This window comes from Schistocerca cancellata, chromosome 4, assembly GCF_023864275.1.
Source record: "Schistocerca cancellata isolate TAMUIC-IGC-003103 chromosome 4, iqSchCanc2.1, whole genome shotgun sequence".
Taxonomy (NCBI): Eukaryota; Metazoa; Arthropoda; class Insecta; order Orthoptera; family Acrididae; genus Schistocerca; species Schistocerca cancellata.
The window spans coordinates 266,270,861-266,291,268 of record NC_064629.1 but is presented as its reverse complement, the minus strand read 5'-3'; the positions used below and the strand labels follow the sequence as shown (position 1 = coordinate 266,291,268).

Sequence of the window (20,408 nt, the reverse complement as noted above, 5' to 3'; positions counted from 1 at the left end):
GCCACATGTCTGCTTAACCAGTTTGCCCAGCCTGTGACATCCAACGTTTGTAATGAGGTGTGGCCACACAACCCTGCGATGTCTGGACATGGTTTTACCTTTTTTTCATCATGTGTCAAGGACACTCACCACAACACTCCTCAAATACTCAACAACTCATGTAGTTTCGGAAATTCTTGTGCCAGGCTTCTAGGCCATCAGAATCTGCCCTCACTCAGACTCAGATAGATTGCATGCCTTTCCCTTTCTACACACAGACAGCATCCTCACTGTTACTACAAACACAATCGGTGTGTCTTATTACCAGTCATTGTTAACCAGCTGATTCTGCTATCATGTGGATCGATTTATATCGATAGTAGGTCAGTGGTCATCATATTCTGGTTGACCAGTGTAAGTTAATATATTTTTTATCTGATAAATGTTTTACTGCTAGTCTTTTAGAAATATGTGAGATTTTAATATCTTGCACCCACTTTTCCAAGTATGACTTAAACCACTTTTTTTGCCATACCCTTATTCCTAATAGGTCTAATTTGTGTAATAAAATTCTATGGTTAACTGTGTCAAATGCCTTCAATAGATAAAAAAATGCATGTTGTATTCTTGCCTTTGTCTCATACTTCGGGTACTATTTTAGTAAACAGTGTTTTAGCTGACCATGTGCCTCTTCTGGGCCTGAAAATGAATTGTTCACTGCAGAGAGAGTTGTATTTATTTTAGTACTCCATTAGCCTGTTTTCCTATATGGTTTCTATTGTCATGGGAAAACAAGGTAACAAAAAAAATTGGTTTGTGGTTTTCTACTTTTTCTGCATCACCATTTTATTCTATTGGTACTACTTTTGCTTTTTTCAGGTATACAGGAAAGCTGCCAGATTTGAAATATTAATTATTATTGTTAAAAGGTTTTTTATGTTGTTTATAAATTTTTTAGGGACACTGACTTGAATCTCATTGAACCCCTGCATTTCTTATTGTTTCATTGGTGTGTTACCTGTGCAACATCTTTCTCTGTAGTTGGAAAGAGCACCAATGAATGCGGTGGCTAGTTCTGGTGGTGTAGAAAATATGCATCTGGAAATTTCTCTTGCAGTTTCATAGTAATGGCATTTGTATTCATTCACAAAGAGTGCTACTTCCTTTGGGTTGCTGATTTGAACATTTTTGCTTCTAATCTGAGTTTCCAAGTGTTTCTGTTCAACATTTGGTGTCTCCTGTTTGTTTATGTACCAGATTGCTTTGCTTTTGTTATTTGCCTTCAGTAATGTTTTACTGTTTGTAAGTTGCAGATAGCAATAACTTCCTGTAAGTTCTCCTGCAATTTTTGTAAAATTCTGAAAAAGCTGTATCAGTCTAGCTGATTTTGATGGATGTGAGAGACCTTAGAGTACCAGAGGAATTTTTGATATCTCTTGTCACACACACATTTTTTTGAAGTTCCAGTGGAATTCTGTGTTTTGGGGAATGATTCCTCAAATATTAGTTTAAAAATTGTCATGAGCTTATTAAACATTTTGTTTACATTTGTTTCAGGATACACTTTCTCTTACCCTTTGAATTGTAACTGGGATCATAACTAGTGAACCAACTCAGTACATTTTAAAGGAATATAATCAGAGTGACCAGTTAAAAATACCACTAAGGCTCATGCACCTAAACATACAGTACCTTAGAAATAAGCTTAATATATTACAGGTTTTTTTAAGTGAGCAGTCACCTCATATAGTAGTATTAACTGAGCGTGGATTAAAATCTGATGAAATTATTTACTGTAAACTAGAGGGCTACTCCTTAGCAAATAGTTATTGTAGACAGCAACATAAGGGTGGTGGTGTGGCAGTTTACATTAGTGAGAATCTCGAGTACAAGAAAATAAACTATCTAGACCAGTACAACAAAGAAGGCTTGATTGAAGTGACAGGCATTGAATTCCACACCAAAGAGTGTAGAGAGGTTATGAGAAAACATAAATTTATTGGGATTTACCATCCACCAAAGGCTGATGTAGTTAGCTTCATAGACATATTTAGTAGAGTAGTGGGACGTTGTGGTCCCAGTGACCTAACTATACTTGGTGATCTGAATATTGAGGCAAAATCTTCCAGTTTGTGTAATATGAGGTTAATAGGTACTCTTAACTCATATAATCTCATGAATGTAGTAAATAGTGATACCAGGGTAACAAAGTCCATATCTAGCAGAACTGATTACGTTATACTATGTAAACATATTAAATACAGTGTTAGGTGCTGGAATATGGATTTTCACTACTCTGACCACAAATGCCAGCTTGTAGAGTATGTAAACACAAGCATCCCAAAAATGACAAAAGTTATCGAAAATAAAAGAATCCTAAAAGAGGGTAACATCCTTGCCCTAAGAAATAAATTAGCTATAGAGGACTGGGATCTGGTTTACCAGACTGAAGGATCTGAAAACAAATGGGCCAAATTCTATGATACTATGTTAAGACACATTGACAGATGCTGCCCTGTCAAGAAAATACAAAGAGTGTTCACCCATAACCAAAGTGCAAAAACCAACAGACTGATACTTCCAGCAAATATGGTAAAACTCAGGCAAAACATCCAGGACCTGGATGTGTTACACAAGTCAACAAACCTGCAGGTTTTTAAGGCCAAGTACAACGAAACCAAGAAAATCTTTAAGAAAGAGCTTTCAAATCTAAGAAAACAGATATACAGCAGTGAAATAGCTCAATCAGACAATATAGCCAAGAACTCGTGGAGAATTATAAATCAATTTCGCAAAGCCACACCAAAGCCAGAAACTGAAATTTTAATTATAAGACATGAAGGAAACACAATTAAAGATCCTAATAAAGTCTGCAATATTTTCAATAAATACTTTATATCTGCAGCTGTTAGTCCAATTAATAACACAGTTGTGAGTAGTGAGGTAAAGCTCTGCCCTTTTGAAGAGCCACCTTTTGAATTCAAACAAGTAAGTGAAAAAGAAATAGGCAGGATAATAAATAACCTAAAGAATAAGTTCTCATCTGGATGGGATGGTTTGAGTAGTATCATGATTAAAAAATGTAATAAGGAATTAGTTAAAATAATCACCCACCTGGTAAACTGCAGTGTCAGAGAACATAAATTTCCAAATGTATTGAAATGGAGCACAGTTAAACCAGTGCATAAAAAAGGATCCAAGGAAGAGGTTTCAAATTTCAGGCCCATATCATTAATACCTGTCTTCAGCAAAGTATTTGAAGTTGTGCTGCTGACACAACTTAGTGACTATTTCTTGAAAAATAAGTTCCTAACAGAGACACAACACGGATTCCGAAAAGATCATAGCACTATCACAGCAACTACGGAATTTCTTCACAAAACGTATGGTGCCCTTGATCAAGGAATGCAAACAGCTGGCATATTTCTAGACCTTACTAAAGCCTTTGACTCGGTAAACCATGAGTTACTTTTAAGTAAACTTGAGTCATACAATGTAAATGCTGCATCCATGCAATTGCTGGCTACATATTTATTTAACCGCATGCAGTGTACAAAGCTGACTTACAAAATCAATAATCAGATCATTAATTTCCAGTCCAAATATGAGACAGTCACACAAGGTGTATCCCAGGGCTCAATTTTGGGACCTTTCCTTTTCCTGGTGTACATAAATGATATAGAGCAACCTTTCAACTCCCAATTGGTAACCTATGCAGACGATACCTCTCTGTTATTTCTTGGTAAACAAAATGATGAGTTTACGTTGGTAGCAACTGAGGGACTACAGCAAATAACTACTTATTTCCAAGATCAAGGTTTGAAAGTTAATATCAGTAAATCTCAGTTATTGCCATTTAAACTTACAAACTCACACCAAACCTCTATCAGTAACATAGGTGGAATTGAAGTAGTGGACACAGAAGGCTGCAGATTTCTAGGTATTCACCTAGATGAAAATCTAAGATGGGTAAACCATATCAAATTTTTATGCAATAAAATCAGCAGTTCATTAGATCTAATCAGCCAATTATCAAAAGTAGTTCCACATCAGACATTAAAAACAATTTATTATGGAACCATTTTTGCACAGATTAATTATGGGATAGAGATAAGGGGTTGTGCTGCCAACATACATATGAACAGAATATTAACCCTACAGAAAAGAGCAATCAGAATTATCTATGGATTAGGGTATAGAGATTCATGCAGGGAAATCTTTGTTCATCATAAATACCTCACAGTCTACTTACTGTATCTTTACAAATTAATTATATTTTTTGTGACACATCAAAACAAAGAAACAGTGTTCTGATATGCATGCCTATAATACAAGAAATAAAGACTGCTACTACAGACAAAGAACAAAATAAAAAACAACAAACCATAGGCCATGCATTAGTGGTCAAATATGGTACAACAGATTACCGAGCTCTATAAGGTGCCACAAAGGGAACTTATTCAAAGTGAAACTGAAACAATTCTTGATTGACAAGTGTTTATACACTTTAAGTGAATATTAATATTAAACTAAAATAAATTATTGTATATATATATATATATATATATAGGATGACTTTAATTTTGGATTGAATGTCTCTTATTTTTATGTCTTTTGTTATGTGTATTTCTTCTTTGGTTATTTATTATAGAGAGGATTATATATCTGGAGAAAAAAATATAAATCGTTTTATTATTATTGTTTTAATATTTATTCTTTCTATAGGTTTTTTAATTATTAGTCCTAATTTGATTAGAATTTTATTAGGATGGGATTTTTTTAGGTTTAGTTTCTTATTGTTTAGTTATTTACTACCAAAATGTAAAACCTTATAGTGCGGGTATATTAACTGCACTTTCTAATCGTATTGGTGATGTTGCTATTTTAATTTCTATTGCTTGAATATTAAATTTTGGTGGTTGAAATTATATTTATTATTATATTTTATTTCTAATTCTTTTGAAGTAAAGCTTATTACTATATTAATTGTTTTTGCAGCTATAACTAAAAGAGCTCAAATTCCTTTTTCTTCTTGGCTTCCTGCTGCTATGGCTGCTCCTACTCCTGTTTCTGCTTTGGTCCATTCTTCTACTCTTGTTACTGCTGGGGTTTATTTATTAATTCGTTTCAGACCAATATTAGTTACTTATAATTGTGGTTGATTTTTGCTTTTAATTGGTTGTATAACTATATTTATGGCTGGTTTGGGGGCGAATTTTGAATTTGATTTGAAGAAAATTATTGCTCTTTCTACTTTAAGACAACTTGGTTTAATAATAAGATTTTTGGCTATGGGTTACCCAAAACTTGCATTTTTTCATTTATTAGCTCCTGCTTTATTTAAGGCTTTATTGTTTATGTGTGCAGGTTCAATAATTCACAATTTAAAGGATTCTCAGGACATTCGTTTTATAGGTTCTATTGTTAATTTTATGCCTTTAACTTCAGTTTGTTTTAATGTTTCTAGTTTGCCTTTGTGTGGTATACCATTTTTAGCAGGTTTTTATTCAAAGGATTTAATTCTTGAAATGGGTTGTTTAAGATGGATTAATTGTTTAATTTTTTTTATTTATTTCTTTTCTACTGGCTTAACTGCTTCTTATTCTTTTCGTCTTTCTTATTATTCAATATCTGGTGATAATAATTGTTATTCTAGATTTTCTTTTGATGCTAAGGGTTATTATATTTCGTTTGGTATAATTGGTTTATTATTTGTTGCTGTTTTTGGTGGCAGTCATTTGTCTTGATTAATTTTTCCTATTCCTCATGTGATTGCTTTGCCTTATTATTTAAAGTTTTTAACTATTACTGTGGTTGTTTTGGGTGCTTATTTGGGTTATCTTATTTCTAATTTTGATTTTTCTCAAAATTTATTTTCTTTAAGTATACTTTCTTTTGTCAGATTAGCTGGTTCTATGTGGTTTATACCTTTTCTTTCAACCAAGTTTATTAGATATATTCCTTTAAAATTGGGTTATTATTCATCTAAATCATTTGATTATGGTTGGGGTGAATTATTTGGTGGTCATGGTTTATATAGACTGTTTATTTATTTAATTGGTTATATAAAAGGTTGATATGATTCTAATTTTAAGATTTATCTTTTAACTTTTATTTTTTGAATGTTTATTTTGGTGATATTATTTTTCGTTTACTTAAATAGCTTATGATTAGAGCGTGACACTGAAGATGTTAAGGAAGTATTTTTACTTTTAGGTATTTAGAAATATACATATATTATTTTTACAGTGAAAATGTAATGTTTTACTTAAACTATATAAATTTTAGAAATGTTAACGCAATTTAACCGCTAATATAAAAAGTTTGCAGCTTTCATATTGGCTTTACATTTCCTTAATTGGAACTTTATAGTTCAATTATATTATTAACAGTAATACGCCTCTTTTTGGCTCCAATTAATAAGAATAAGGGTATTTTATTTACCAACCTTCCAGGTCGAAACTGACTGCTATATTTCGCTTCTTATTCTATTTAAGGTTGATTGATTATATCAATACTTTTTTAATGCAACCCAAATGTTATAGTTAACTACAACCCTTTATTCTGCTCATTGTAAAGCTCCTTGATTTCATTCATGATATAGTCCTCCTAGTAATACTATAATAAAAAATATTGTTGATATTGTTCAGATTATAATGTCTGAAGTTTTAAAAATAATTACATTTGGGAGGATTAGTGCGATTTCTACATCAAAAATTAAGAAAATTACTGCAATTAAGAAGAATCGAAGTGAGAAGGGTATTCGTGCTGATCTTTTTGGGTCAAATCCACACTCAAATGGTGAGCTTTTTTCTCGGTCATTAATTAATTTTTTTGATAATGTTGTTGCAAGGATTATAACAATTATTGGGATAATAAATCTAATAAAAATTCTTGTAGATAGAATTAGGATTGTTTTTCTTGATTAATATCAAGCTTTTTGATTGGAAGTCAAATGTACTATTTATACTAGAAAAACAATTATCTACCTCATCAATAAATAGAGATGTATAAGAATAATCACACTACATCTACAAGTGTCAGTATCATGCTGCTGCTTCAAATCCAAAGTGGTGTCTTGGTGAGAATTGATTTATTGAATGTCGAAGTAGACATGTTGATAAGAAGATTGTTCCAATAATTACATGTAGCCTATGGAATCCTGTTGCAACAAAGAATGTTGATCCATAAACTGCATCTGCAATGGTGAAGGGTGCTTCTCAATACTCATATGCTTGAAGTATAGTGAAGTATAGTCCTAATAATACTGTGAAGAATAGTCCTTGTAATGCTTGAGTATGGTTAGATTCTATTAAACTATGATGTTCTCATTTTACTGTTACTCCTGATGCTAAAAGAATAGCTGTATTAAGTAATGGAATTTGTATAGGATTAAAAGGTTGAATTCCTATTGGGGGTCATAATATCCCTAGTTCAATAGTAGGTGCTAGTCTTCTTCTAAAAATGCTCAGAAAAATGAAACAAAGAATAGTACTTCTGATGCAATAAATAAAATTATTCCTCATCGTAATCCAATTGATACAAATCCCGTATGTAGTCCTTGGTATGTTCCTTCTCGTACTACATCTCGTCATCATTGGATTATAGTTAGTAAGGTAATTCCAAATCCAATTATAAATAAGTTAATGTTAAATAGGTGAAATCATTTTGCTAATCCTGATACTAAAACTATTGCTCCAATTGCTCCTGTTAATGGTCAAGGTCTATAATCTACTAAGTGGAATGGGTGATTTGAATGAGTTGTTAACATAGGTTTAGTATACTTCTCTAGAATATAAAGTTCTTAAAATTGAGAAAACATAAGCTTGAATTATTGCTACTGCTGATTCTAGAATTAATAGAAGTATTTGTCCAATAATTAATAGTGAGATTAAGTTTATTGCTATAGATGGTCCTGTATTTCCGAGTAATGTTAATAGTAAGTGTCCTGCAATTATATTTGCTGCTAGTCGTACTGCTAATGTACCCGGTCGAATGACATTTCTAGTTGTTTCAATTAATACTATAAATGATATTAATGCAGGCGGTGTTCCTTGAGGAACAAGGTGTGTAAATATATGATTGGTATGATTAATTCATCCAAATAACATAAATCTTAATCATATAGGTAGAGCGACTGCAAATGTTAATGCTAAATGTCCTGTTCTAGTAAAGATGTAAGGGAATAATCCTATGAAATTATTAAATAGTATTTGATCCTAGTAATGTTTTAAATTCATTGTGTAAGGTTAGGTTTAGTTTATTTCAAATAATATTAATTCGTGATGGTGTAAGTCAAAACATTGATGGGATTAATAATAATCCTAAGAATGTTCTAGTTCAATTTAATGATAAATTGAAGATATTAGTTGATGGATCAAATGTTGAGAATAAATTTGTTATCATTTTCAATTTAAGTTTTTTATATCATTTGTTCTTTTTTCTGCTCTTTTAATAAGATTTGGTTTAAATGAGAAAAAGTTTATTTGATTAATTAAAATTAATGTAGCCGAAAATATAATGAATAGGGAGAATCATATGAGGGGATATTTGAGGGATTTGGGTTAAATTTCCCCATCAGAAGTAGTCGTTAATTTACTATTTTTTGGTTTAAGAGACCATTACTTACTTTCAGTCATCTGATGTATTTCAAGGTGTACTAATTGTTTAGTTATTTTAGATTGACACTCTAATGTTATATATTTTAACTAACTCCTTAGATTATCTTAGATAATCACTTGGTAAATAAGTTTACTGAAGTTCTTTCAATTACAATTGGTATGAATCTATGGTTTGCTCCACAGATTTCTGAACATTGTCCAAAGAGCAGTCCAGGTCGGTTTATTGTAAGTGTTCCTTGGTTTAGTCGACCTGGCGTTGCGTCAATTTTAACCACTAATGCAGGTACTGCTCATGAGTGTAGAACGTCTGATGCTCTTGTTAATACTCGTACTTCCGTATTTATTGGTAGAATTGTTCGGTTATCTACATCTAGGAGTCGAAATCCGTCATTTTCTAGGTCTTGTTCTGGTGTTATATAAGTGTCAAATTCTACGTCTATAAAATCTGAATATTCATATCTTCAGTATCATTGTCATCCAATTGTTTTAATTGTAATTATTGCATCTACTGAATCATCAAGTAAATATAATAGTCATAATGATGGGAGTGCAATAAAAATTAGTGTAATTGCTGGTAGTGCTGTTCAGATTGTTTCAATTAAATGTCCGTGAAGTATGTTTCGTTTTGTATAGGCAATAAATAATATATAACCTACAATCCTACAATTACTGTAATTAATAATAATACGACTATAGTATGATCGTGGAAGAATGATAGTTGCTCCATTAATGGGGAAGCTCCATCTTGAAGGGATAAATTTGATCATGTTGCCATTAATGAATTTTCTAATAAAAGGTCAAACCTTTATTTGTAGAGCTTAAATCTACTGCACTAATCTGCCATATTAGAATCTAGAAATTAATGGTAGTTCTGAGTAGCTGTGTTCTGCAGGTGGGTTATTTTGTAGTCATTTTGTTGATCTTCTTATATTAGCTCTAAATATGATTGCACGGTGTGTAACCATTCTTTCTCATATAATTACAATAAATATAATAATTCCTACAATAGAAATTGTAGATCCAACTCTTGACACTACATTTCACGATGTATATGCATCTGGATAATCTGAATATCGTCGTGGTATTCCTGCTAGTTCTAGGAAATGTTGAGGGAAGAATGTTAAGTTTACCCCAATAAATATAATTGTAAATTGATTTTTAATCATGTATTATTTATAGTTAATCCTGTAAATAATGGGTATCATTGAATAACACCTCCTATGATTGCAAATACTGCTCCTATGGATAATACATAATGGAAGTGGGCCACTACATAGTATGTATCATGTAATACAATGTCAAGTGATGAGTTTGCTAATACTAACCCTGTTAGTCCACCAATTGTGAATAGAAAAATAAATCCTAAAGCTCATAATAGTGGTGGATTGAATTTGAATTTAGTTCCATATAGTGTAGCTAATCATCTGAATACCTTAATTCCTGTAGGTACAGCAATAATTATTGTTGCTGATGTAAAGTAAGCTTGTGTGTCAACGTCTATTCCTACTGTAAATATGTGATGTGCTCATACAATAAATCCTATTAGTCCAATTGATAATATAGCATAAATTATACCTAGTGTTCCAAATGATTCAATTTTTCCTCTTTCTTGACATACAATGTGAGAGATAATTCCAAATCCAGGGAGAATTAAAATGTAAACTTCTGGGTTCCCAAAGAATCAAAATAAGTGTTGATATAGAATTGGGTCGCCTCCTCCCGCAGGGTCAAAGAATGATGTATTTAAATTACGATCTGTTAGTAGTATAGTAATAGCTCCTGCTAATACTGGAAGCGATAAAAGGAGGAGAAGGGCTGTAATAGCTACAGATCATACAATTAAAGGTGTTTGATCTAGAGTTATACTTTCTGATCGTATATTAATTGCTGTTGTAATGAAGTTTACTGCACCAAGAATAGATGATACACCTGCTAAATGAAGTGAGAAAATAGCCAGGTCTACAGATGCCCCTCCATGTGCGATAGCTCCTGCAAGAGGGGGGTAAACTGTTCACCCTGTACCAGCACCGTTATCTACTATAGAAGATGTAACAAGAAGGGTTAGTGAAGGCGGTAGTAATCAAAAATTTATATTATTTATTCGTGGGAATGCTATATCTGGTGCACCAATTATTAATGGTACAAGCCAATTACCAAATCCACCAATTATAATAGGTATTACTATAAAAAATTATTACAAATGCGTGTGCTGTAATAATAACATTATAAATTTGGTCATCTCCTATTAGAGATCCTGGCTGGCCGAGTTCAGCACGAATAAGTATTCTTATTGATGTTCCTACTATCCCTGCTCATGCTCCAAATAAGAAGTATAAAGTACCAATATCCTTATGGTTTGTTGAGAATAATCATTTTTGCGGTAAGATGGCTGAATTTAAGGTGGTAGACTGTAAATCTACTTATGAGATGTTTCTCTCTTACCATCTTTAAGGCCTTATATTCAATTATGATTCTAGACTGCAATTCTAGAGGTGTGAAATTTTACTAAGGCCTAAAAGATTATTCTTTTAATTATAACTTTGAAGGTTATTAGTTTAGTTAACTTAAGTCCTTAGTATAATGAGATTAAGGTGGATGTTGAGATTAATCCTATTGTTGAAATTATTACTGTTACAGGGAGAATAATTCTTGATTTTTGAGACTTTACTTATATAGATCATGATTTTTCTGTGTATGATATAATTAGGGCTGAGAATCTAATACGTATATAATAGTAAAGTGTAATTGTAGTTAATACAACCATAATGGTTATAATAGTTGTTATGTTATTTTCTATTAATGATTGTATTACAATTCATTTTGGTAGAAATCCAAGGAATGGTGGCAAACCACCTAGGGATAGAAGAGATAAAAATATTATAAATTTAATTTCAGTTTTTATATTTCTGGCTGAATAAATTTGGTATATAAAAAATAGATTTATTTGCTTAAATAATTAGACCTTAATTAATCTTAATAGTGAGTAAATAACAAAGTATAATTCTCAGACGTTTTCTCTAACTGTTAGAGATCTAATTATTCACCCTAAATGTCTAATTGAGGAATATGCTAGAAGTTGTCGTAGAGACGTTTGATTTAAACCACCTATTGCCCCAATAATAATTCTTAGAATGATAATTGTTCAAACAAAAGTTCTTAGTTGAATACAGTAAGATAACACCATTATTGGGGCAATTTTTGTCATGTTATTAGTGTTAAACAGTTATTTCATCTTGAAGCTCCTATTACTTCTGGAAATCAGAAATGATAGGGTGCAGCCCCGATCTTTAATAATAATCTAGATCTGATTATTATTGATGGAATAAATTCTGTTTCACATCCTATTGGATATTTTATTTGAATCAGCAAAATTGAAAATAATAGTATTGTCGATGCTATTGCTTGGACAATAAAATATTTAATTGATGATTCATTTATTATTATATTTTTATTTCTTGTTAGGAGTGGAATAAATGAAAGTAAGTTGATCTCAAGTCCTATTCAAACTCCAAATCAGGAGTTTGATGAAATGGACAGGATCATTCCTATCATTAATGTTGATAGGAAGAGAAGTTTTGTAGAGTTGTTGGTCATTAAAAAGGAGAGGATTGATACCTCTATAAATGGGATATGAACCCATTAGCTTGTTTAGCTTACCTTTTTACATTAAGGTGTATGATGCACGTTAGTTATTGATACTAAAGGAGGAAGTTTAATTCTGTCTTATGTAATTTTTAATGAAGGTAATTTTTATTTACTTGATTTACCCTATCAGGGTAACCCTTTAATCAGGCACTTCATTTATATTTAGTATATAAATTAAAAATTTTTTTAAAAATTTGTTTATGTATCATTTTGGTAATTTCTAATTAATTTATCTCGGTTCGGATAATTTGAGTATATATTATATATAATAAATAATTTATAATAATATATTAAATTTAATTAAATTTAAATACCTATAATGTTATTTAATTATTATTAAATGATTATTTTAATACATTTATTAACCTAGGATTATAGCTACTTATGTTTTTAGCTTAAAATAGGTTATTATATTGTAAATTATATAATAACATGTAAATTAATATTAAATAGTATTACAATTGGATATAATAAATATAATTGAAATTATTAAATATAAAATATTATATTAATATAAATAATTATATTAATTATAATAATATAATTATATATTTTCTATAATTAAACTATTTAATTAATTAATATTTAAGTTAACTTAATATAAAGTTAATTTTATAATAATAACATATTACATTAATTTACATAATTGTATAAAATTTATTTATTATAGTATTTAATCTTTCTTTATTATTAGTGAAAAGAAAGATTAAATAAGAAATAATATAATACATTTAATGGTATACATGTTCCATATTAAACTTTATTTATATATAATAAAGAAGTTGTTGTGGTCATTCAAGGGTGCGTTTCTTTTTTTTTCACTATTTGTGTTTTTTTTCTTTTTTTCTTTAAATATTTGAATCTTTTATTTTTTTTTAATTTTATAAATTTTTGAATTTCTTATTTTGTTTTCATATGTTTTATTCATGCTTATATTATTCACTTTTTTTTGTATTATATGTAAGTTTTATTAAACTAAATGTTCTATTTTGCAGTAATTTGATTTAATTATCAAGTGATTTTGGATTTAGCAATTGATTTAGTATCGGCATAATTCGTGCCAGCAGCCACGGTTATACGATTGATACAAGTGAATATTATTGGTTAAAACAGTTGTTTATATTTTTAGTGTTAAAATATAAATTTGTAAAGTGAAATGTTAAAATTTATTTATAGCACTTTTTATGAATCTGTGAAATTTAAATAATAAACTAAGATTAGGTACCCTATTATTTTAAATGTTAATTATATTTACCAGGGTACTATTAGTTAAGGACTTTAAACCCAAAGAATTTGGCGGTATCTCATTCCATTCAGAGGAACCTATCCCGTGATTGATAATACATGATTTACTCTACTTAATTTATTTGTTTGTATATCTCCGTTATCAGAGAATCTTTTTAGAGTTATAATTCTCAAGATTTATAATTATAAAATATTTCAGGTCAAGGTGCAGCTTATAGTTAAGAGGAGGTGGGTTACAATAGATTTTTGTTTATAACGGATTTGATGGTGAAATACTATTAATGAACGTGGATTTGATAGCAATTTACTTTAACTGATATTAGCTCTGAGGTGTGTACACATCGCCCGTCGCTCTCATTATTGATTATTCTATTTCATTTTTTAAATTTAGATTCAATTTAGATGAGATAAGTCGGAACATAGTAGATGTACTGGAAAGTGTATCTAGTAAGAGTTTCAAGATATAACTTATTAGTAAAGTGTTTCATTTACACTGAAAATTCTTCTGTGCAAATCAGGATATCTTGATTATTTATTTTATTATATTTATTTTTTTTTATTTAATGATTTAATAAAAATAATTTTGTCGAATTTTGTCTTAGTAAATTTTGTAGAATTGATTTTTTAGATTATAGTTTATTGGTAATGTAATTGTTTTATGAAATATTATTTTAAATTTTTAAAAATAGATTTTATTTATTGTACCTTTTGTATCAGGGTTTATCAAAATTTTAGTATTCACTTTACTTGTCTCGATTTGATTCATAAGTAATTTATAGTTAATGTATCATAATTATTATTAAATTATTTATGGAAATGACATGTTAATCGTTTCCCAAGATATCTAGTTTCTTAAGAAAAAAATTAATTTTTTGAAGTTAATTGTTTTTATTTAATTTTTTAAGTATAAATATTAACTTATTTATTCTTTAACGGATAAGCTTTGAAGTTAATAACCTATAATTTGTTTTATAAAATATAATAGTAAGCTTTAAACCAGCTATCTCCAAGATTATAATTATTTGAGGTTTTTTATTAAGATTATTTATTTAATTTTAAAATTTTTGTAATAATGATAGAATTAGTATATTTATTTGTATATAATTTTTACCTTGTGAATTTATTGTAAGGAACTAGGCAAAATTGATTTCCGCCTGTTTATCAAAAACATGTCCTCTTGAAAATACTTTGAGGTCTGGCCTGCTCACTGAGCAGATTTTTAAGGAGCCATGGTATTTTGACCGTGCAAAGGTAGCATAATCATTAGTCTCTTAATTAGTGGCTGGAATGAATGGCTTGACGAGAAATCAACTGTCTCTTAATAAATTTTTTAATTTAACTTTTGAGTCAAAAGGCTTAAATTTTTCTTTAGGACGAGAAGACCCAATAGAGCTTAACATTTTATTTTTATATAGTTTTTTGTTTGTCTTTCTATATTTAATGATGATGTTTTGTTGGGGTGACATGAAGAATGAATAAACTCTTCATTATTATATCATTTATTTGTTTGATGTTTTGATCCATAATTTATGATCATAAGATTAAGTTACCTTAGGGATAACAGCGTAATTGTTTTTGAGAGCTCATATCGACAAAGCAGATTGCGACCTCGATGTTGGATTAAGAAAAATTTTGGGTGCAGTAGCCCAGTATTTAAGTTTGTTCGACCTTTAAATTCTTACATGATCTGAGTTCAGACCGGCGTGAGCCAGGTCGGTTTCTATCCTAAGATTATTAATTCATATTAGTATGAAAGGACCATATGGTTGAAATATTTTTTATTTTATTGATTAATATTAATTAAATTACTATTTTGACAGATTAATGTGTTGAATTTAGAATTCATTTATGTAGATTTTTTCTACAAATAGTATTGATACTTTATGATTTATTTATGTTTATTTTGAATTTTCTGTTATTAGTTATTTGTGTTTTAATTAGTGTTGCTTTTTTAACTTTATTAGAGCGTAAGGTTTTAGGTTACATCCAAATTCGAAAGGGCCCAAATAAAGTAGGTTTTGTAGGAATTCCTCAGCCCTTTAGTGATGCTATTGAGTTAATTTGTAAGGAGCAGCCAATTCCTATTATATCTAATTATTTACTTTATTATTTTTCTCCTGTTTTTAATTTAATAATTTCCTTTGCTGTTTGAGTAATTTTCCCTTACTTAACTTATATATGTTCTTTTTCTTATGGATTTTTGTTTTTTTTATGTTGTACTAGATTAGGTGTTTATACTGTTATAATTGCTGGTTGGTCTTCTAATTCAAATTATTCTTTACTAGGTTCTCTTCGTTCTGTGCTTTTCCTAAGCTAAATAACTTATTATTCCTTAATTAGTTTATCTCATGCGTTTGCAATATGTACATTAATTAAGAAGTATGTAATGTAGATGATTGTTAAAATTTGTCCTGTTATGATGTAAGGTTCTTCAACAGGTCGTTTACCAATTCTTGTTAATAAGCTTACAGCAACTACTATAATTCAGAATAAAATCTGATTAATAGGATAGAATTGAATACCTCGAAAAATGTATATTTAAAACATTTATGAAAATTAATGTAATATGTTATTATTATAAAATTAACTTTGTATTAAGTTAACTTAAATATTAATTAATTAAATAATTTAATTATAGAAAAAATATATAATTATATTTATAGAGGTATCAATCCTCTCCATTTTAATGACCAACAACTCTACAAAACTTCTCTTCCTATCAACATTAATGATAGGAACGATCCTGTCAATTTCATCAAACTCCTGATTTGGAGTTTGAATAGGACTTGAGATCAACTTACTTTCATTTATTCCGCTCCTAACAAGAAATAAAAATATAATAATGAATGAATCATCAATTAAATATTTTATTGTCCAAGCAATAGCATCGACAATACTATTATTTTCAATTTTGCTGATTCAAATAAAATATCCAATAGAACGAGAAACAGAATTTATTCCATCAATAATTATCAGATCTAGATTATTATTAAAGATCGGGGCTGCACACTTTCATTTCTGATTTCCAGAAGTAATAGGAGCTTCATGATGAAATAACTGTTTAACACTAATAACATGACAAAAATTGCCCCAATAATGGTGTTATCTTACTGTATTCAACTAAGAACTTTCGTTTGAACAATTATCATTCTAAGAATTATTTTGGGGCAATGGGTGGTTTAAATCAAACGTCTCTACGACAACTTCTAGCATATTCCTCAATTAGACATTTACGGTGAATAATTAGATCTCTAACAGTTAGAGAAAACGTCTGAGAATTATACTTTATTATTTACTCACTATTAAGATTAATTATGGTCTTATTATTTAAGCAAATAAATCTATTTTTTATAAACCAAATTTATTCAGCCAGAAATATAAAAACTGAAATTAAATTTATAATATTTTTATCTCTTCTATCCCTAGGTGGTTTGCCACCATTCCTTGGATTTCTACCAAAATGAATTGTAATACAATCATTAATAGAAAATAACATAACAACTATTATAACCATTATGGTTGTATTAACTACAATTACACTTTTTATTATATATGTATTAGATTCTCAGCCCTAATTATATCATACACAGAAAATTCATGATCTATAAAAATAAAGTCTCAAAAATCAAGAATTATTCACCCTATAACAGTAATAATTTCAACAATAGGATGAATCTCAACATCAACCTTAATCTCATTATACTAAGGACTTAAGTTGACTAAACTAATAACCTTCAAAGTTATAATTAATAGGTGTTAATGTACATATTGCAAACGCATGAGATAAACTAATTAAGGAATAATAAGTTAATTAGCTTAGGAAAAGCATATCATTTGAAAACATAGAACTAGAAGTTTAACTCTTCTATTAACTTTTCTTAAAAAATTTCACTAAATAAATGAAATAAATAAAATCTTTAAACCGACAAAGAAAATAAAAAAATTTAAAGATAAAGGCAAAAAACTTTTTCAAGCTAAGTACATTAACTTATCATAACGAAAACGTGGTAATGTCCCCCGAACTCAAATAAACCCAAAGGACAGAACAGCAAGCTTAATAAAAAATATAAAAGAATAAAAATCACCACCTAAAAAAATTAAAGCTAATAAAATTCTTATAAAAACAATTCTTGTATACTCAGCTAAAAAAATTAAAGTAAAACCGCCTGCACCATATTCAATATTATACCCTGAAACTAACTCAGATTCACCTTCGGCAAAGTCAAAAGGAGTACGGTTTGTTTCAGCTAAACAAGAAGCAAAACAAGCTAAAGCCAAAGGAAAAGAAATAATAATAAATCAACAATAAAGCTGATAATTTATAAAATCAAACATGTTAAAACTACCAATTAAAATAATTAAAGATAATAAAATTAAAGCCAAACAAACTTCATATGAAATTGTTTGAGCAACAGAACGAAGAGAACCTAGTAAAGAATAATTTGAATTAGAAGACCAACCAGCAATTATAACTATATAAACACCTAATCTAGCAAAACATAGAAAAACAAAAATCCATAAGAAAAAGAACACATATATGTTCAGTAAGGGAAAATTACTCAAACAGCCAAGGAAATTATTAAATTAAAAACAGGAGAAAAATAATAAAGTAAATAATTAGATATAATAGGAATTGGCTGCTCCTTACAAATTAACTTAATAGCATCACTAAAGGGTTGAGGAATTCCTACAAAACCTACTTTATTTGGGCCCTTTCGAATTTGGATGTAACCTAAAACCTTACGCTCTAATAAAGTTAAAAAAGCAACACTAATTAAAACACAAATAACTAATAACAGAAAATTCAAAATAAACATAAATAAATCATAAAGTATCAATACTATTTGTAGAAAAAATCTACATAAATGAATTCTAAATTCAACACATTAATCTGTCAAAATAGTAATTTAATTAATATTGATCAATAAAATAAAAAATATTCAACCATATGGTCCTTTCGTACTAATATGAATTAATAATCTTAGGATAGAAACCGACCTGGCTCACGCTGGTCTGAACTCAGATCATGTAAGAATTTAAAGGTCGAACAGACTTAATTACTGGGCTACTGCACCCAAAATTTTTCTTAATCCAACATCGAGGTCGGAATCTGCTTTGTCGATATGAGCTCTCAAAAACAATTACGCTGTTATCCCTAAGGTAACTTAATCTTATGAACATAAATTATGGATCAAAACATCAAACATAAATAAATGATATAATAATGAAGAGTTTATTCATTCTTCATGTCACCCCAACAAAACATCATCATTAAATATAGAAAGACAAACAAAAAACTATATAAAAATAAAATGTTAAGCTCTATAGGGTCTTCTCACCTAAAGAAAAATTTAAGCCTTTTGACTAAAAAGTTAAATTAAAAAATTTATTAAGAGACAGTTGATTTCTCGTCAAGCCATTCATTCCAGCCACTAATTAGGAGCCTAATGATTATGCTACCTTTGCACGGTCAAAATACTGCGGCTCTTTAAAAATCTGCTCAGTGAGCAGGCCAGACCTCAAAGTATTTTCAAGAGGACATGTTTTTGATAAACAGGCGGAAATCAATTTTGCCTAATTCCTTATAATAAATTCACAAGGTAAAAATTATATACAAATAAGTATACTAATTCTATCATTATTACAAAAATTTTAAAATTAAATAAATAATCTTAATAAAAAACCTAAAATAATTATATAATCAAAATAAAAAATAATGAACTAAAACGAAATCTTAGAGATAGCTGGTTTAAAGCTTACTATTATACTTTATAAAACAAATTATAGGTTATTAACTTCAAAGCTTATCCCTTAAAGAATAAATAAGTTAATATTTATACTTAAAAAATTAAAAAAAAACAATTAACTTCAAAAAAAAAATTTTTTCTTAAGAAACTAGATATCTTGGGAAACGATTAACATCTCATTTCTATAAATAATTTAATAATAATTATGATACATTAACTATAAATTACTTATGAATCAACCCAAATCGAGACAAGTAAAGTAAATACTAAAATTTTGATAAACCCTGATACAAAAGGTACAATAAATAAAATCTACTTTTAAAAATTTAAAGTAATATTTAATAAAACAATTACATTACCAATAAACTATAATCTAAAAAATCAATTCTACAAAATATACTAAGACAAAATTCGACAAAATTATTTTTATTAAATAATTAAATAAACAAAAAATAAATATAATAAAATAAATAATCAAGATATTCTGATTTGCACAGAAAAATTTTCAGTGTAAAAGAAACACTTTACTAATCAGTTATATCTTGAAACTCTTACTAGATACACTTTCCAGTACATCTACTATGTTACGACTTATCTCATCTAAATTGAAGCTAAATTTAAAAAATAAAATAGAATAATCAATAATGAGAGCGATGGGCGATGTGTACACACCTCAGAGCCAATATCAGTTAAATTAAATAAATTGAATTACTATCATATCCAGCTTCATTAATAGTATTTCACCATCAAATCCGTTATAAACAAAAATCTATTGTAACCCACCTCCTCTTAACTATAAGCTGCACCTTGACCTAAAATATTTTATAATTATAAATCTTGAGAATTATAACTCTAAAAAGATTCTCTGATAATGGAGATATACAAACAAATAAATTAAGTAGAGTAAATCGTGTATTATCAATCACGGGAAGGTTCCTCTGAATGGAATGAGATACCGCCAAATTCTTTGGGTTTAAAGACCTTAACTAATAGTACCCTGGTAAATATAATTAACATTTAAAATAATAGGGTATCTAATCCTAGTTTATTATTTAAATTTCACAGATTCATAAAAAGAGCTATAAATAAATTTTAACATTTCACCTTACAAATTTATATTTTAACCCTAAAAATATAAACAACTGTTTTAACCAATAATATTCACTTGTAT

At 28.9% G+C, this 20,408-nt stretch overlaps 1 long non-coding RNA gene across 1 annotated transcript in view; it reads right to left on the bottom strand.

The window, feature by feature from the left end:
• Nucleotides 1-14,551: 14,551 nt before the first annotated feature.
• Nucleotides 14,552-20,408, bottom strand: part of LOC126184815 (uncharacterized) — a 38,626-nt gene continuing 32,769 nt past the window's right edge. Inside the window, exon 2 of the long non-coding RNA XR_007536887.1 lies at nucleotides 14,552-14,601. This is a non-coding gene — a long non-coding RNA (uncharacterized LOC126184815). The remainder of the gene's footprint in view (nucleotides 14,602-20,408) is intronic.